This window comes from Microtus oregoni, unplaced genomic scaffold (assembly GCF_018167655.1).
Source record: "Microtus oregoni isolate MIOR12 unplaced genomic scaffold, Mior012 000155F_ref0000269, whole genome shotgun sequence".
NCBI classification, from domain to species: Eukaryota; Metazoa; Chordata; class Mammalia; order Rodentia; family Cricetidae; genus Microtus; species Microtus oregoni.
Window position 1 is genome coordinate 692,198 of NW_024544810.1, and position 20,940 is coordinate 713,137.

The following is a 20,940-nucleotide window of genomic DNA, read 5'->3' on the forward strand; positions in this document are numbered from 1 at the left end:
TAAACTACCCCAAGGGTAAGTACATTGATTCCTTTCTTTAAAGTGATACCAAAACATACTGGTGACTGATTTTCACTAATGTGTTTAGCAGAAAGAAAGAAAGAGCTGCTAGGTTTGTGTCAGAGTCCTATCTGGGTCTCCTGTTTCTGTGATTCTAAGAGGTATCCATGAAAGTGAAAGGAAGAAAGAACTGGGAGAAAAGGATTGAGATGTTCAAATTAGTGGGTCATTAACGTGTTACCTGCCTCTCCCAAGATTATATTATGCAGAGTTATTTGGGAGTGCTGTTTGTCGCATGTCCCTGGGTTGACATAAGCCCAAGTGGGTTTAAGGTCCCTCTCTGTTCTGGCGATGCCTTTTGTTTGTTAGTCACTGGCATCTCCCCTAATTGCTATTCTTCTGCCGCTGAGTGGTATTATACCATAAGTCAATCAGAAAGGGCTTTACTAATACCCATGGGCAAGATGTTCACTCATCAGATGTACATAAGAACCTGTTTTATGGTGGTTCTCTCAAAAGAAGACAGGCTGAAAAAGACAAACAGGAATACTTCATTTGGCAGAGACAAGGACAAATGACTATACAAACAAAGCCAGTGTGCCAGAGAATAAAACATTACAAAGTTTAAGATACAAAATTCCTTAATTGGCAGCAGGCCCAGGCTGCTCCAGGAGCCAGCGTCAGTAATGTGGTGGGCCGTGGTGACAGCAGTGGCCTCCAGAAACTATCCAACCATTGGAGCTTCAGCCCTGCCTGCAAACAGAAGAGCGATCCCTGGAGCCGCAGCACTGCCTGCACCTGGAGGAGAGACCATCAGAGCTGGGCGCTCCACCTGCTCCAAGAGGAGCGCGCAGCTGAGCCTTGGGCCCGTATACACAGTGGAGCAGTGGAGGAGCGATCACCGGAAGAGGCTCAACCCTGTCTGCAACTGAAGGAGCGTTCAACGGAGCCACAGCTACACCAAATGGAGGAAGAGGGGATCCCCCAACGCACAGTCTCCACCTGTATAGATAGGAGGACTGGATGGGTAGACAACAGGGCAGGATTATGCTCAACAACACAATGAACAATACAGCACCACCAGAAACTAGCGGTTTGACAGCAAGAGCTAACCACCCCAACACAGATGAAGCAGAAGAGAACGTCACTAGAAATAACTCTATGTAGATGATAGAGGCCCCTAAAGAGGAAATGAAAAATTCTCTTAAAGAAGTGGAAGAAAAGAGAAATAAAAAATTGAAAGAGTCGGTGCTCCGGGTTCTAGCCACTCCGCCACCCTCTCTGTCACCTCGGCCGCTGCCCTCGCTCGCCATGCTCTCCGCCCGCGTCCCGCTCGCCACCATCACCGACCAGCAGCAGCTGAGGGTGTCGCTGCTGAAGCGACTCCACCTGTCCGAGAAGGAGAACACGCCCCCGAGTCTCAGCGGGACCCGCATCCTGGCGAGCAAGGCTGTCCGAGAAGGAGAACACGCCCCCGAGTCTCAGCGGGACCCGCATCCTGGCGAGCAAGGCTGCGAGGAGAATCTTGCTGAACCTGGCCGAACCGGAAAGTAAAGAATCTACTAAGCCCAGCGTTGAGGATGAGCCCTTACTGAGAGAAAATCGCCGCCGCTTCGTGGTCTTTCCCATCGAATACCATGATATCTGGCAGATGTACAAGAAAGCCGAGGCCTCCTTCTGGACGGCTGAGGAGGTCGACCTCTCCAAGGATATTCAACACTGGGAAGCGCTGAAACCCAACGAGAGACATTTTATATCTCACGTCCTGGCTTTCTTTGCGGCGAGTGATGGCATAGTCAATGAAAACCTGGTGGAGCGCTTTAGCCAAGAAGTTCAGGTTTACAGAGGCCCGCTGTTTCTATGGCTTCCAAATTGCCATGGAAAACCTACATTCTGAAATGTACAGTCTCCTCATCGACACTTACATTAAAGATTCCAAAGAGAGGGAATATCTCTTCAATGCTATTGAGACAATGCCTTGTGTGAAAAAGAAGGCCGACTGGGCCCTGCGTTGGATTGGGGACAAAGAAGCTACCTATGGAGAACGAGTTGTGGCCTTTGCTGCTGTGGAAGGGATCTTCTTCCCTGGCTCTTTTGCGTCAATATTCTGGCTCAAGAAACGGGGACTGATGCCTGGCCTTACGCTTTCCAACGAGCTTATTAGCAGAGATGAGGGTTTACACTGTGACTTTGCCTGCCTGATGTTCAGGCACCTGGTACACAAGCCGTCGGAGCAAAGAGTACAAGAAATCATCATCAACGCAGTGAGGATAGAGCAGGAGTTTCTCACGGAGGCCCTGCCTGTGAAGCTCATCAGGATGAATTGCGCCCTGATGAAGCAGTACATTGAATTCGTGGCGGACAGGCTTATGCTGGAGCTAGGATTCAGCAAGATTTTCAAAGTAGAAAATCCGTTTGACTTCATGGAAAATATTTCACTAGAAGGAAAGACAAATTTCTTTGAGAAGCGAGTGGGCGAGTATCAGAGGATGGGGGGTGATGTCAAATTCAGCAGAGAATTCTTTCACCTTGGATGCTGACTTCTGAGTAAACTGCCTGCTCTTTGCTGATTATTGTTCTCCCCTTGTCATAAAAAAATCAGCAAAAGCAATCAATTGGCTACACCGTGAATTTGTTAACCGGTATCTAAGAACTGGGTAGCTACCTCAGTTGGTCCCTTTTTGCTAGTTGTGTCACTAGAGGAAGGATGTTAAAGGTACTCGGATTCTTAGGGGAGATTCTGCCCTTGGCTTCTGGGAGTAGTGTGGGATAGCCTTTGGCCCCAAGCACCAACAGACCCAGGCTCTATGAGAGGTGACCCTCCAGCAAGCAGGATTCAGCATTTGTTGCCATAAGACTGTTTAAAAGATGTGAGCCTCATTCACTGCTTCCCGTGGACTCTAGCGTTTACTTAAGTTTGTAAATAAAACTAGCACTTTGCACACAAACATAGTACTGTCAAGGGGGAAAGCCTGCTTTATTTGGTTTCTACACCAAGCACTAAGTAGTGTTTTGTAAGAAGAGCATTGCCAAGCTTAATTCTTCAGTGAATTGAGATGCTTCATCATCGTTGAAGTCAGTCCTGTGCAATTTAGGCATTAGCCTGCTGGTGCTAATCGTGTACAAGGTGTGTGTGTGAGACCCCATACATCAGAGCATCTCTGCTTCACACAACCTCCAACTTTGAGTCACGAGAGACTTCGGCATGATTTGGAACACTTGCTGGCTGGCCCAAGCCCAGTCGTCATTTTTGTGAAAAGCGGTATTTTTTTTTCAAGGTATTCTTTGCCCCATTTCTAGTTAGTGCAGAGTCTTGAAAAGGCTTTGTAGATAGGATTTCCAGTGGTAGCCCATGCACCAGTCTTGGCTTTTGTCAGTGGTAAAGCCAGGGCTGAAGTCAGCTTTCCTAAAAGATGCAGATTTTTGAGTGTGTGAACAGGTACTATTGAAATTTGATCCACTTATTAACCCTGACTAGGCCTAGAACTTGCTGTTCAGACTAGGTTAGCCTCTTAAACTTAACCTGTCTCCCAAACACTGGGATTAGGGTTTGTGCCACAATGCCCGGCTTTACCTGGTGAATTCCTACTGAACACCTGAAACCGTACTGTGTGGGCTGTTAATGTGTGTTCAGTTCAGATTGCAGGCTGAAATGTGGACAGTAGATGCACCTAACAGCCAGTGCGAATTAGTCTGTTCTGTGTATTGATCTGTTTTCGTGTTTATGGAACAAAATCCAGAATTCACCCAGTGAGTTTGAGGCTAGTTAGGGGTACATACGTGAAGCGTCTTAAAACCCAAAACAATGAAAGCAAGCTTATTGGTTACTGGAGTAATACACATTGGCCTCTGGCCTTCTTGCTAGCTGATGTTATTGTGTTTCAGCAGTTTGACCCCTGATTTTTCTTTATTGTATATTTCCATATTTCTGTAACATGAGACCCTTTGTACCTTTTAAATTATTGTTACCAAAAATTAATAAACTGAAGTCTTGCGTGGCAAAAAAAATTTGGAAGAGTCAACAAAGCCCTTAAAGAAAACCAAGAAAAGGTGAACCCAAGGAAAAACATATAGTTATCCTCTTGGCTAAGGGAAGTAGACAAAATTGCCGGGGAGAAAATTGGGATCTTGGGGGTGGGGTGGGATGGGGGTAAGGGGAGATGGGGAGAGAAAAGGTAGAAGGGAAGGAGGGGGGGGACTTGGGGAAACAGGAGGATTGGGATAAAGGAAGGTTGGATAGGGGAGCACGAAACCACAATTCTTAGTTAAGGGAGCCACTTTAGGGTGGGCAAGAGACTTGACCCTAGAGGGGCTCCCAGGTGCCCAAGCTGAGGTCCCCAGTTAGTTCCTTGGGCAGATGAGGATAGGGAACCTGAAATGACCCTATCCTAGAGCAATACTGACGAATATCTTGCATATCATCATAGAACCTTCATCTGGTGATGGATGGAGATAGAGACAGAGACCCACACTGGAGCACTGGACTGAGCTCCCAAAGTCCCAATGAGGAGCAGAAGGAGGGAGAACATGAGCAAAGAAGTCGGGACCACGAGGCGTGCACCCACCCATTGAGACAGTGGAGCTGATCTACTGGGAGCTCACCAAGGCCAGCTGGACTGTGACTGAAAAAGCATGGGATAAAACTGGACTCTCTGAACATGGCAAACAATGAGGGCTGATGAGAAGCCAGGGACAATGGCACGGGGTTTTGATCCTACTTAATGTTCTGGCTTTGTGGGAGCCTAGCCAGTTTGGATGTTCACCTTCCTAGATATGGACGGAGGGGGGAGGACCTAGGACTTACCACAGGGCAGGGAACCCTGACTGCTCTTTGGACTGGAGAGGGAGGGGGAGAGGAGTGGGGGGAGGGGGTGAAGGGTGGGAGGAGGGGGAGGGAAATGGGAGGCTGGGAGGAGGTGGAAACTTGTTTTTTTTCTCCTTTTCTCGATAAAAAAAAAAGAAAAGAAAACCAAGAAAAAGCAATCAAACAGATGAAGAAAATGGTTCAAGACTTAAAAACTGAAATAGAGGCTATGATGAAAACACAAACCAAGGGAACTATGAAAATGGAAATCTGGATAAATGATCAGGAACTATAGTCACAAACAAACAGCGGAATATATGAGTTGGAAGAGACTCTCAGGCATTGAAGATATGGTAGAGGAAATAGATTCATTGGTCAAAGAAAATTTTAAATCCAACAAATTCTTAACACAAAATATCCCTGAAATCTAGGACACCATGAAAAGGCCTAACCTAAAAATAAAAGGAATTGAAGAAGGAGAAGAAGTTCATCTCAAAGACACAGAAAATATATTCACACATACCACAGAGAAAGTGGAACTTGAATTTCAAAAAAAGATAAGTGATCTCCATGGGGTACAAAGGAATATAAATTATTCACAAATCCAATGGCCAAAGAATTATTGTTAACTGTCTGTAGAAATCATATTTGTAAAGAAATAGTGGGAAGACTTTGAACATTTAGGACAGATGTGAAATATTCTGTCTAGAAATGATGTGATAACCTCAGATAAATGTGGGTTTTGACATAATCCTCAAAACATGGAACTATGACAAAGACAAATATTAAAGAGTCTGGCTATTTAGAACTTCCATGGTAGTCTTGACTCAGGCAAATTTTGGGAATAACGTATAGAAAAATCCTACTCGAGGTGCTTGGCTCTTTCTTTAATTTTTTTTTCTTTAGGATTAAATATCCTGAATTGCCCCCACCAATCAATGCAGGCTGTTACAGTTGCCAACTTGCCATTTTGGCTGAAAATACTCTTTCTTTGCATAGTCCAAAATTCAATACTTCGCTGAATATGATAGTCATAAATATCTGAAATTTATTACTTAGACTAGCTGATTAATGCATTAATCTATTACATTTTCTATATTAAAATCTTGCCATTTTGTATTATGTTCTGCAAAATAATTTATATACAGAAGCATAGGAAGCTTGTTGAACATGCAGATTTCCACAAACATATACTCAAAGTTCTGATTTAGTAGATGATTCTAGTAGTCTATAAGCCATACTTTTATGTTCCCAATGAACAACTTTGACTTTATTCTTTTTATTGCGATTACACTATTTAACAAGAAAACTACTTTCTTAGCAAACTTTTAAATATGTATTGCAATTTATAAATTTAAGTACAGCATTGTAGAGCAGTGCTCTAACTAGGAAGGAGAATAGAAGAGATCTCCTGGTTAAACTGGGGGCAGGGGTCAGTAAAGGGGAAGGGAATGGGGGATGAGAACATGAGGGAACAACATAGTTAAGTTGATGGAGGGATTCAGTAGGAGAGCAACGAAAGCAATATCTTGATAGAAGGAGCCATTATGGGGTTAGGAAAAACCTGAATCTAAGGAAATTCCCAGGAATCCACTAGGATAAACCCAGATAAGACTCCTAACAATAGTGGAGCATTGCTTGAACTGGCCTTCTCCTATAATCAGATTAGCGATTACCCTAATTGTCATCATCGAACCTTTATCCAGTAACTGATGGAAGCAGATGCCGAGATCCACAGCCAAGCACCAGGCTGAGTTCCAGGAGTCCAGTCGAAGAGAGGGGGAGGGATTGTGTGAGCAAAGAGGTGTCAAGATCATTATGGGGCTCAGAGGCAGCTGACCCAAGCTCGTGGGAACTCATGTACTTTAGGCCAGCAATTGGGGAGCCTGCATGGGACTTGAACTAGGTCTTCTGCATGTGGGTGACAACTGTATGGCTTGGTCTGTTAGTGAGGCCCCTGGCAGTGGGACCAGGATTTATCCCTGGTGCAGGAACTGACATTTTAGAGCCCATTTCCTAGGGTGGGATACCATGCTCAGCCTAGATACAAGGGAGGAGGGCCTTGGTCCTGCCTCAAGTGATGTGACAGACTTTGTTGACTTCCCATGGGAGCCTTACTTTTCTGAGGAGTGGATGAGGGGTGGAGTAGGAGGAGATGGAGGGGAAGGAGAAGGAGAAGGAGAAGGAGGGGGAAGTGTGGTTTGTATGTAAAATGAATATTTTTTTTTCTGAGACAGGGTTTCTCTGTAGCTTTGGAGCCTGTCCTGGAAGTAGCACTTATAGACCAGGTTGGCCTCAAACTCACAGAGATTTGCCTGCCTCCCTGAGAGCTGGGATTAAAGGAGTGTATCACCACTGCCCAGCATAAAATGAATAAAAATTTAAAATAAAAATAAAATAAAAATAAAAGGTGAAATGACACAAAGTTGTTTAGGTGTGAAAAAAGTTAATCTGGGGAAAACTGAGAGGTGGGAAGTGAACATGGTCAAAATATATTTTACAAAACAATCAAAAACATACTTTAAAGAAAGAAGGAATAGAGTTGGATTGATAAAGTGGTAGGGAGATCTGGGAGGGGATGAGGAAAGGGAAACTGTGATCAGAATATCCTGTACAAAAATTTTCTTTTACATTTAAGAAAAAAATAAATAACTCAAAAAGAACTAATTTTAAGATAAGATAGAAAGCATAGTTTGTCTTCTTTTTTTTATTTAAATTTATTTATTTATTAAGGATTTCTTTTTTTTTTAATTTATTTATTTATTAAGGATTTCTGCCTCGTCCCCACAACCGCTTCCCATTTCCCTCCCCCTCCCCCGATCAAGTCCCCCTCCCTCATCTGCTCGAAGAGCAATCAGGGTTCCCTGACCGGTGGGAAGCCCAAGGACTGCCCACCTCTATCCAGGTCTCGTAAGGTGAGCATCCAAACTGCCTAGGCTCCCACAAAGCCAGTACGTGCAGTAGGATCAAAAACCCACTGCAATTGTTCTTGAATTCTCAGTATTCCTCATTGTCCGCTATGTTCAGCTAGTCCGGATTTATCCCATGCTTTTTCAGACCTAGGCCAGCTGGCCTTGGTGAGATCCCAATAGAACATCCCCATTGTCTTAGTGTGTGGGTGCACCCCTCGCGGTCCTGAGTTCCTTGCTCGTGCTCCATCTCCTTCTGCTCCTGATTTGGACCTTGAGATTTCTGTCCGGTGCTCCCATGTGGGTCTCTGTCTCTGTCTCCTTTCATCGCCTGATGAAGGTTAATATTCATGAGGATGCCTATGTGTTTGTCTTTGGATTCACCTTCTTATTTAGCTTCTCTAGGAACATGAATTATAAGCTCAATGTCCTTTATTTATGGCTAGAAACCAAATATGAGTGAGTACATCCCATGTTCCTCTTTTTGGGTCTGGCTTACCTCACTCAGGATAGTGTTTTCTATTTCCATCCATTTGTATGCAAAATTCAAGAAGTCCTTGTTTTTTACTGCTGAGTAATACTATAATATGTATATATTCCATACTTTCTTCATCCATTCTTCTGTTGAAGGGCATCTATGTTGTTTCCAGGTTCTGGCTATTACAAACAATGCTGCCATGAACATAGTTGAGCATATACTTTTGTTGTATGATAGGGCCTCTCTTGGGTATATTCCCAAGAGTGGTATTGCTGGATCCTGGGGTAGGTTGATCCCGAATTTCCTGAGAAACCGAAACACTGCTTTCCAGAGTGGTTGCACAAGTTCGCATTCCCACCAGCAATGGGTGAGTGTACCCCTTTCTCCACAACCTCTCCAGCAAAGGCTATCATTGGTGTTTTTTATTTTAGCCATTCTGACAGGTGTAAGGTGGTATCTTAAAGTTGTCTTGATTTGCATTTCCCTGATCGCTAAGGAAGTTGAGCATGACCTTAAGTGTCTTTTGGCCATTTGAAGTTCTTCTGTTGAGAATTCTCTGTTCAGATCAGTGCCCCATTTTATAATTGGGTTGATTAGCCTTTTGCGGTCTAGTTTCTTGAGTTCTTTATATATTTTGGAGATCAAACCTTTGTCAGTTGCAGGGTTGGTGAAGATCTTCTCCCAGTCAGTGGGTTGTCTTTTTGTCTTAGTGACAGTGTCCTTTGCTTTACAGAAGCTTCTCAGCCTCAGGAAGTCCCATTTATTCAATGATGCCCTTAGTGTCTGTGCTGCTGGGGTTATACATAGGAAGTGGTTTCCTGTGCCCATGTGCTGTAGAGTACTTCCCACTTTCTCTTCTATCAGGTTCAGTGTGTTAGGACTGATATTGAGGTCTTTAATCCATTTGGATTTGAGTTTTGTGCATGGTGATAGATATGGATCTATTTTCATTCTTCTACAGATTGACATCCAGTTTTGCCAGCACCATTTGTTGAAGATGCTCTCTTTTTTCCATTGTATACTTTTAGCTCCTTTATCTAAGATCAGGTATTCATAGGTTTGTGGGTTAATGTCAGGGTCTTCTATTCGATTCCATTGGTCGACTTCTCTGTTTTTATGCCAATACCAAGCTGTTTTCAATACTGTAGCTCTGTAATAGAGTTTGAAGTCAGGGATGGTAATGCCTCCAGACAATCCTTTATTGTATAAGATTGTTTTGGCTATCCTGGGTTTTTTGTTTTTCCATATAAAGTTGATTATTGTCTTCTCCAGATCTGTGAAGAATTTTGATGGGATTTTGATGGGGATTGCATTGAATCTATAGATTGCTTTTGGTAGAATTGCCATTTTTACTATGTTGATCATCCCAATCCAAGAGCAAGGGAGGTCTTTCCATTTTCTGGTGTCTTCTTCAATTTCTTTCTTCAAAGACTTATAGTTCTTGTCAAGTAGATCTTTCACTTCCTTGGTCAGGGTTACCCCAAGATATTTTATGCTATTTGTGGCTATCGTGAAAGGTGATGCTTCTCTGATTTCCCTTTCTGCTTCCTTATCCTTAGTGTATAGGAAGGCAACTGATTTTTTGGAGTTGATCTTGTATCCTGCCACATTACTAAAGGTGTTTATCAGCTGGAGGAGTTCTTTGGTAGAATTTTTGGGGTCGTTTATGTACACTATCATATCATCTGCAAATAACGAAAGCTTAACTTCTTCCTTTCCAATACGAATCCCCTTGATCTCCTTATGTTGTCTTATTGCTATTGCTAGAATTTCAAGCACTATATTGAAGAGGTATGGAGAGAGTGGACATCCTTGTCGTGTTCCTGATTTTAGTGGGATGGCTTTGAGTTTTTCTCCCTTTTTATTTAATGTTAGCTGTTGGCTTGCTGTAAATAGCTTTTATTATATTTAGGTAGGACCCTTGTATCCCTATTCTCTCCAAGACCTTTATCATAAAGGGGTGTTGAATTTTGTCGAATGCTTTTTCAGCATCTAGTGAAATGATCATATGGTTTTTTTCTTTCAGTTTATTTATATGGTGGATTACATTGATAGATTTGCGTATGTTGAACCAGCCCTGCATCTCTGGGATGAAGCCTACTTGATCATAATGGATAATTTTTCTTATGTGTTCTTGGACTCGGTTTGCCAGTATTTTATTGAAAATTTTTGCGTCGATGTTCATGAGTGAGATCGGTCTGTAATTCTCTTTCTTGTTTGGGTCTTTTTGTGGTTTTGGTATCACGGTAACTGTAGCTTCATAAAAGGAATTTGGCAATGACTCTTCTGTTTCTATATTGTGAAATACATTAAGGAGTATAGGTATTAGTTCTTCTTGGAAGTTCTGGTAGAATTCTGCATTGAAACCATCTGGTCCTGGGCTTTTTTTCGAAGGGAGATTTTTGATAACAATTTCTAATTCTTCGTGAGAAACCGGTCTATTTAGATCATTCACCTGGTCTTGGTTTAGCTTTGGTATATGGTACTTATTTTAAAAAATGTCCATTTCTTTTGTATTTTCCAGTTTTGTGGCATACAGGCTTTTGTAGTAAGATCTAATGATTCTCTGAATTTCCTCTGTGTCTGTGGTTATGCCCCCTTTTCATTTCTGATCTTATTTATTTGCGTGTTCTCTCTCTGTCGTTTAATTAGTTTGGATAGGGGTTTGTCGATCTTGTTGATTTTCTCCAAGAACCAGCTTTTTGTTTCATTGATTCTTTGGACTGTTTTCTGTGTTTCTATTTTGTTCAGCCCTCAGTTTTATTATTTCCAGTCTTCTACTTCTCCTGGGCGTGTCTGCTTCTTTTTTTTTCTAGAGCTTTCAGGTGTGTTGTTAAGTCCCCAATGTATGCATTCTCTGTTTTCTTTAAGTGGGCACTTAGTGCTATGAACTTTCCTCTTAGCACTGCTTTCATTGTGTCCCATAGGTTTGAGTATGTTGTCCCTTTATTTTCATTAAATTCAAGGAAGACTTTAATTTCTTTCTTGATTTCTTCCTTGACCCATGTGTGGTTCAGTAGTTGACTGTTCAGTTTCCATGAGTTTGTCGGTTTTTTGGGGGCAGCGTGGTTGTTGCCTTCTAACTTTAATCCGTGATGATCTGATAAGACACAGGTGGACACTGATATTTTTTTGTATCTGTGGAGGTTTCCTTTGTTTCCGAGTATGTGGTCAACTTTTGAGAAGGTTCCATGAGCTGCGGAGAAGAAGGTATATTCTTTCCTATTTGGGTGGAATGTTCTATAGATGTCTGTTAAGTCCATTTGCTTCATTACCTCCAATAATTCTCTTAATTCTCTATTAGGTTTCTGTCTGATTGACCTGTCCCTTGGAGAGAGAGGTGTGTTGAAGTCTCCTACTACTAGTGTGTGTGGTTTGATGTCTGCCTTGAGTTTTAGTAATATTTCTTTTACATAAGTAGGTGCTTTTATATTGGGGGCGTATATATTCAGGATTGAGACGTCCTCCTGATGAATTGTTCCTGTTATGAGTATAAAGTGACCGTCTCGGTCTCTTCTGATTGATTTTAGTTTGAAGTCAGTTTTGTTAGATATTAGTATGGCCACACCTGCTTTTTTCTTAGGACCATTTGCTTGAAACACCTTTTCCCAACCCTTTACTCTGAGTAGGTGCCTGTCTTTGTGGTTGAGATGTGTTTCTTGCAAACAGCAGAATGTTGGATCCTGTTTTCGTATCCAATCTTTTAGCCTGTGCCTTTTTATAGGTGAATTGAGCCCATTAATATTAAGTGATATTAATGACCAGTGGTTGTTTTTTTCTCCGGTTATTCTTATTGCTTTTGGTAGTAGAGATTGTGTGTCTCCCTTCTTTGAGATGTGCTCGTGAAGGGTCATTAGATGCCTGGGTTATTGTAGGCAGTGTTGGCAGTGTTGGATTCCTTGGGTTGCGATTTTCCTTCTATTACTTTCTGTAGGGCTGGATTTGTGGCTACGTATTGTTTAAATTTGTTCTTATCCTGGAATGTCTTGTTTTCTCCATTGATAATGAATGCTAGCTTGGCTGGGTATAGTAGTTTGGGTTTGCCTCCATGGTCTCTTAGCTTCTGCAGAACCTCTATCCAGGACCTTCTGGCTTTCATAGTTTCCATCGAGAAGTCAGGTGTAAGTCTGATCGGTTTACCTTTATAAGTTACTTGCCCTTTTTCTTTTGCAGCTCTTAATATTCTTTCTTTAACCTGTATATTTTGTGTTTTGATTATTATATGGCGAGGAGATGTTTTTCTTTGATCCAGTCTGTTTGGTGTTCTGTATGCTTCTTGAATATTTAAATGAATATCTTTCTTTAAGTTGGGAAAGTTTTCTTCCATAATTTTGTTGAAAATATTTTCTGGGCCTTTGAGCTGTGACTCTTCTCCTTCTTCTATTCCTATTATTCTTAGGTTTGGTTTTTTTATTGTGTCCCATAGTTCCTGAATGTTTTGTGTTGAGAATTTGTTGGCTTTGCTGTTTTCTTTGATCTGTTCGTTTATTTTCTCTATGGTGTCCTCAGCATCTGAGTCTTTCTTCTAGCTCTTGTATTCTATTGATTATGCTTGTTTCTGTAGACTCTGCTCGTTGGCCTAGAATTTCCATATCCAGCTGGTCCTCAGTTTGTATTTTCTTCTTTGCCTTCATTTCAGTTTTCAATTCTTGAACTGTTTCCATTACCTGTTTGATGGTTTTTTCTTGGTTTCCCAGGGTATCATGTACGTATTTACTCATTTCTTCAAACTTTTTGTTATACTTCTCATCCATTTCTATAAGGGCATTTTTTACATGTTGTTTAAGGGACTCTATTATCTTCATAAAGTTGATTTTTTCCATTTCTTCTGTGTTAGGTTGTTCAAATACTTCTGTTGTAAGATCATTGGGTTCTGGTGTTTTCATGTTGTTTTTCGGATTATTGGGTGAATTCTTTTTTTTTTTTTTTTTTTTTTTTTTTTTGTTTTTTTGTTTTTCGAGACAGGGTTTCTCTGTGGCTTTGGAGCCTGTCCTGGAACTAGCTCTGTAGACCAGGCTGGTCTCGAACTCACAGAGATCCGCCTACCTCTGCCTCCCGAGTGCTGGGATTAAAGGCGTGCGCCACCATCGCCCGGCTATATTGGGTGAATTCTTGCCTTGGTGCCTGCCCATCTCCTCCTATTGATCCTATCCAATGGGTCCTTTAAGAACCGGATCAGGTTTCCTTGCTGGCCAAGGGCTCCGCTTACAAAATGCCCTCACTCTCTTTCGTGGTTCCTGCTGCAGGCCAAGAACCCTCTAACCCCTCCGAAGGATCTTCAGGACAGGACCAGGCTCCCCTTGTGCCAGGGACCTGGCCAACCAAAGGCCTACCTCTTTGATTCAATTGTAGTAGGGCGATCTGCTCTCCTTATTGCACGCCTGTCCCCGCCGCTTGGGTCTGCTGCTCCGCCGCGTCTGGCGGCTGCCGCTCCGCCGCGTCTGGCCGCCGCCACTCTGCTGTGTCTGGCCCTTATTAAGGATTTCTGCCTCGTCCCCACAACCGCTTCCCATTTCCCTCCCCCTCCCCCGATCAAGTCCCCCTCCCTCATCTGCTCGATGAGCAATCAGGGTTCCCTGACCTGTGGGAAGCCCAAGGACTACCCACCTCTATCCAGGTCTCGTAAGGTGAGCATCCAAACTGCCTAGGCTCCCACAAAGCCAGTACGTGCAGTAGGATCAAAAACCCACTGCAATTGTTCTTGAATTCTCAGTATTCCTCATTGTCCGCTTAAGACAAAAATTGATTGTATTAAGTTGTTTCTTTGTTGCAACGTTTTTGAGAACTTCAACTGGAAATTGTGTATTTTGTATAGCCAAGTACTAATTGTGCCACAGCATGCCAAATGTTATCAACATAAAGATAAGATTATAGGCTGCAATAATTGTGACAAACCTCTCTATTCATGATCCAAAGATCCATTATCCCATGTCTATTTTTATTTATTTCCTAACAATTTAATATGAACACATGAGAAACAGAGGTAGGAGAACCATCAGTTTGAGTCCAGTCTAGACTACATAATAAATAAAGCAATAACATAAACACAGACACATCTGAGTGTAGTAGCATGTACTTGTCATTTCAGCACTCCAGAAGCAAAGACAGGAGAATTTCTATTATTTCAAGACAAATCTGGGATAATTAATGAGTTCTAGTCCAGCCTGGGTTCCTAGCCAACAAAGGCAATAGAGAAAGTTCCTGTCTCAAAAAACTGAACAAGCAAACAATCAAAACCCTCACAGTTACTGTGCTATTTGTTGTGAAATTTATACTAAGATGCTGAAATAGAGAAAAATTATAGAATAAACAGAATATAATCAAAGGTTTTCTTCCTTTTTACCTGATTAGTATATATTCATTGGGATATTTTTCAATGTAAAATCCCACATTACCACTATGTAAATGGTGCTAATACAATTTCTTTCTATTATATAATTCAGACTTACCTTGTATTTTGGGCCTTAAAGTAGCACCACAGTATAAGTAAGTGGTTGAAAGTGAATATAAAATATGCATTAAATGAGGTAGAAGGTCATAAGATACAGCAAACATTGTGGGGGTAAGAACATTTTATTATGAAAATTGATCTTTAAGAATTCAAATAGACCCAATAGGTCAGGAACTCACTCTAAAAGAAGGTTCTAGATAAGAATAGTGGCACATACCTTCACTCCCAGAATTTGGAATGTAGAAGCATGTAGATCTCTGTGAGTGCAAGGCCAATCTGTCTATATAATGAGCTTCAGGCCTGTCAAGGCTATATGGTGGTATATATATATATATATATATATATATATATATATATATATATGAACTGAGAAATAAAAGCTGAACAGTGGCACTGATGAAAGAAATCATGAAAACTGATATCAATCTTAGTATGTATAATGATGATTGTCTATGAATAAAGCCAGAGCTTTAAAGATGGCAAACTTTATTCAAATCATTCAACATGAGATACATGTATATAATAGAAATAACTGTTAACCCAAACCTAATCTGTCCCTCTCCCATAATGATAGATATAGAAGCAGATTTATAGGCCCAGGATCACTAGATTTTTCATCTACAGATAGAAATGTGGGGAAATCTTCTCTAATGGTTGAGGGCAGAAATTATGTGCCACTTCCAGGCCCGGCCCATGGAAACTTCCACATGATCAACTATATTCTTTCCCTTGTTCCCATGGTAGAAATGGCAATGACTAGAACATTGTGAAATCTACAGTTTGAGAGTAACGGAGTCCATCTGAATGAGACTTAGAGTAAGTAGGAAAGCAGAAAAATTACCTTATACAACACAGACACACATTAAACTTAAAGAAAGAAGGATTTAGTTGAGCTATGGTTCCATCCTCATAAGAGTTCATCATCATCACAGTGGGAAAGCATGGCAACAGACAGGCAATGCTGCTGGAACAGAATTGGAGAGTTCACATCTAAAGCAGAAGAAAAAAGCAGACAGAGTGATGTGGGATTCCCCTCTGTATGCTGTGAATACCATTGGTTAATAAAGAAGCTGCTTTGGACCTATTGTAGTGCAGAATAGGGCAAGGTTGGAATTCCAAGTAGATAGAGGAGGGGAGAGTAGTCAGGGCCAGGAAGAAGCGAAGTAACTGCTGCAAGAGACAGACACCAGACACTGAACAGAAACTTACGAGTAAGTCACAACCATGTGCCGATACACAGATTAATAGAAATGGGTTAATTTAAGATATAAAGCTAGCCAATAAGAAGCGTGAGCTAATAGGCCAAACAGTGTTGTAATAATACAGTTTCTGTGTGATTATTTCAGGTCTGGGTGGCCAGAAAACGAACAAGCAGCCTTGGGTAACAGGGAGTGAACTGGAAATGACATCAGGCTTTGAAATGTCAAACCTGGCCACCAGTGATATACGAGACCACACCTGCTAAACCAACCATAACTGTGCCATCACCTGGAGCCCAAGTACTCAAATGCCACTATGAGCTCATTCAAACTACTACAGCTTCAAAATGCAACTGTTCTTTAGTCAATTGCCTATTATAAACTGGATGCTTGTTTAACATACAAAGAAAGAAACCAAAGAGTAACTTCCCTTAAAAAATCAATAAATCAATACAGAATGAAAGAGCAGGGCACTGAAAATGTAAAGGCAGAAAATTGGTGGAGAAATATCTTGAACAAGAGGTTTTAAAGGTATATGGAAAGACAGAATGGCACTTTGGGGAATCCAAGTGAAATCACCAGAGCAAATTTTTAAATTATATTTTGTTAGAAAATTTAAGATACTGTATAGAAAAAAAGATATTGTAAGGAATTGATGAATCCAGTTGTAAAAGACACAACTATGTGATGGCTCTGTCTAACTTTTACCATATGTAGCAATTAGTAGGTGCACAGTCAGTATCTGTTAAGAGAACTGAAGGGTCTAAAGGCTCTCCTACCAGTCCTCCTTTTTTGGGGGACTCTTTCTAGCAGAAAAGGCTAGACAGAAGCTGGGCAATTCTCTTTTGAATGCCACAGAGACAAAGAGAGCCTAAAGACGAAAGCACTAAAATTTAGAGGTCTCAAGTCCAAAGAGGCACTAAGAAGACTGTCACACTGCCACACTACGCTTCTTTGCGACAAGTTGCAGAGGAAGAAAACAGTAAGGAAAAGGTTTGGGCATCCTTCCACTTTCAGGATCCAACTGCATTACTTAAGACTTAGGGAAGGTGAGGTCACCCTCAGAGATCAGAATTCCTTTATCTTCCCCCCAAAGCTTGCACTTGGGTAGAACTGGAAAGCATCCATGTAGAACACGAGGAGAACACTTTCCCCTCATTCCAAATCCAGGAAGGAGAGGATACAAAACAATCTACCTCACAGCAAAGATACATCTGGTTAAACTAAGCATCAGAGGAGGATTGTGTCTGATTCTGTGGTCACTCCTGGGACTTCGGGCTTAGTACACGTACATAGAAAAATGACCAACTCTGAAAAATCTATCAGGGCCCTGAAATGAGCTGTGGCATTATGCCTCTTTTTCCATGAGTTAGGAGGGCCTTCTATTCCAGACATACTGCACAAATCTTTTAATCTAGTATCAACTCTGATCATCTTGGGCCCAAAAGAGAAAATGTTCTTTTTTACTCCTTCCTTCTTTAGTACCAAGACTCCATGTGTTCATGGTGGGCTGCATCTGCAGATAAGAAAAGGTCCTGATCTGTGGACTGATGCAGGTTCCAATAGCCCCAGGTCTTACTGCGTTTCTCTATTAATTACTTTTACATAGTGCCAAAGAAGAAATTCTCCAAAAGGGCATGGGGGGGGGGCCTTCCACACTATCTCACAAAGTAAACAGGGACACTCACTGGGCCTACACCTCCAGCCTGTGATGGTTGGCTCAGGGTATTTGGGCTTCCATAGTATACTGCTGCTTTAGCATAAGATATTTAGCACAGGAGGGGTTCATCATATACTATAATGCCCCAGGAAGGTAAAAATCTCCAGATGTTCAGTGCTCTCTATTCAGCACTTCCTCCAGCCTGCAGTTCACAGTGCCCATGAAGTCACCTGGAACTTCAGAAACTCATTCTAGTACACCAGAATTGGCACAGAGTAGCACAACTGTGTCAAAAGAACATCTGGACATCTGGGATTCAGCAAGCAGAGAAGTATCTAAGACAGGCACCACCAGTCAGGCCCCACTTTGGACCTCCCACTGAGGACACTTTTAGAAACAAGGATTTAGGTCTAGAATTTCTGACTCACAACATTTAGGATTAAGATGAATTAGAAGATCATGACTATGAAAGCCATAGGGACAGCTGACCTGAGCTCATGGGAGCTCAGGGATTCTGCATGGGACAGAACTAGGCCTTCTACATGTGGGGCACAGCTGTGTGGCTTGGTCTGTTTGTGGGGCCCCTAGCAAATGGACCAGGATCTATCCCTGGAGCATGAACTAGCTTTTTTTGGAACCTGTTCTCTATGGTGGGATGCTTTGCTCAACCTTGATGCAGGGGTTGGGGTGGGGTGGGGTAGTGGCTTGGTCCTGCCTCTATTTGATGTCCCAGGCTTTGTTGACTCCCCATTGAAGGTCTTACCATTTCTGAGGAGTGGATGGGGATGGGGGCTGTGAAGAGCAGAAGGAAGGAAGGGGGAGCTGCTGTATGTAAAATGAATAAAAATTTTGGTGGCGCACGCCTTTAATCCCAACACTCGGGAGGCAGAGGCAGGCGAATCTCTGTGAGTTCGAGATCAGCCTGGTCTACAAGAGCTAGTTCCAGGACAGGCTCCAAAACCACAGAGAAACCCTGTCTCGAAAAACCAAAAAAAAAAAAAAAAAACACAAAAAAACTTGATTGAAAGAAGTAGAATTAGAAGAAAGCACAAGAGAAAGTTAGTGCTATGCATCTGGGAATCCAAACTTCTGTTAGCAAAGGAATAATGTGGCAAAGAGTTATTTGCAATGCAAAACGTGAAATTATTGAAGTGAAAAATTGGTGGTGGTGCGTTTTAGTGTGTCGGAACTGAAATCTTTAGATTGTGCTGATGCTTTTATCTGGCACAATGCGGCTGAGCACAGTGGGGGTGGGGAATAAAATAGATGATTTCTTGGCATTATCTGTAGTGTAGCTTCGGCCATGAACTGAAATAATGTGCTGATGCATTTAAGTGGTCTCCAAGGACAATTTTGGAGAGATATTCATTGGAGGCCTCCGAGAACTGATCTAACCAGCTAACCACATAATTGGTCTTAGGCACAGTGCCAATTACTGATGAGGAAGTAAATTTTCTGATATTCTGGTGTCTCTCACCGTGAGAACAAAACAGTTTAAAGCCTGATTGACGGCAGGCTCTCCTGATATGCCATTGTGCTTAACTAGAGAGAGAACAAACTATAGAGACTGGGCTATTGTACATGCTAGCATGCAGGGAGTGGTCAAAATTCCTAGCACCATAGTCATACTGTAGAGGGGTAGCTAGGGATTGGGGATGTTGTACAATAGCACATTGCTTCTAGTCGGTGTGCCTTTCCATAGTTCTCATTTTGTTCTCTCTTTTCACTGTTGTGTAAACAATGTGCTGAGCTCATTGGGAATAATATTTTGGCAGATGTGGGATTTCCAGAAGTCTTGACAGTATCTAGAGCACTGCCTTGATTTATTTGCTTACTACCTAGGAGACAGAAAATTTCTTTGTATAGAATCCTGGTATTTGGCCCTGGCTGAGTTTCCAAATGTTCCATGCTTTGATATCATATTATATGGTTATTTCAGCATTGATTCATTGTTTGACTTTAGTCATTTACCTTCTAATTTCTTCCTTGTACATCCTTGTGATTCACCCCAATTTTGTCATTTTAAATGTCAAATGCTTTAAGAAGAACAGAGAAGAGGAAAAGAAAAATGAAAAAAGAGAAGTGATATAAATTGCCTGGGAATCTGAGCATTTTCAATTAGTGATAAATAGAATTTGGAAGCCTTGGTATTCATGGTTTCACAGTTCAGCTGGATTTAGGCCCTCATATTTTTTATCCTAGCAAAAGTCAGGCAAGTGACTGACGAGTTTCCATGCATCACTGTAAGCAGAGGCTGCTTTTTCATTTCTTGGCCTCCCTGACCCAAATAATCACAAAGAAACTATATTAATTACAACACTCTTTGACCAATAGCTTAGGCGAATTCCTAGCTAACACTTACATCTTAAATTAACCCATTTCTATTCATCTATTCATCACCATGAGGCTGTGGCTTATGGGGTAGGGTCCTGGCATCTTTCTCCTTAGGCAGCTACACGGGTGGCTCTCTGACTCTGCCTATTCTCTCTATATCTCTGTTTGGACTTCTCACCTGGTTTTGCCCAGCTAAGCCATTGGCCAAAACAGCTTTATTCATCAACCAATAAAGCAACACATATACAGAAGGAAGTCACATATCACATCACCACAAATGTCACAGGATTTAGGCCTTTTAAATGTCTAATTTCACCCTAGATCTTATTTGTCACAGCAAATCTAACCTCTCCCCATTATCTTTCTCACAGAGGGGACACTTACTGCCTTGCTTCCTCTCTTGTCATAGTCGTACTGCCTTATATACTATATCTCCACGAGGCTCACCCTCTCAAGACCCAGGAAAAAGATAATAGGACCTAAATTCCTCATTATTGTCTCTGTGTTGGCTCTCCTAGTTTCTCTAATGTAGGAAGACACATCTGATAAAAAGAAATAAGAACATTCTACCTGATCCTTGCTGAGGTACACAGTTATCATTCCACAGCAAGTGAAAAAAAATTGCTTTCATTCACTGTGAAACCTTGTCTCTAGTTTTTAGGAGCAAAAACCAGCTGCAAAGGGAAACTCCAATACACACATTTATACCCACATTATGTTTTTTAAAATCTTGAGTGTAGTTAAGGAGTAATCACAAGCATATCTTTTAAAGGATAATTTTTACAATGGTCAAAAATGGTGCTCTTCCATAGATGATGACTCAAGATGTTTACGGTGGGAAATATTTCCTCCTAAATGAGAAGTCGATTTATTTATGAGAGTCCGTGGAACAAGTTTGTAAAGTACATTACTCACTAATATCTAGGGCTTTCATGTAATAGGCCCAGCCCTCATTCCTTTTGATTATAGAAGCTGAATCAGACTAGCGTAGGATATAAATATACATGAATATGATTTTTTATTATTTTATTTTATGTGCATTGGTGTTTTGCCTGCATGCATATCTGCGTGAGGGTGTTGTATCCTCTGGAACTGGAGTTACAGG

General features: G+C 41.6%; 1 pseudogene; it reads left to right on the plus strand.

The window, feature by feature from the left end:
* The first annotated feature begins 1,311 nt into the window (after positions 1-1,311).
* LOC121445077 lies at positions 1,312-2,547 on the plus strand (annotated as a pseudogene).
* Positions 2,548-20,940: the final 18,393 nt, after the last annotated feature.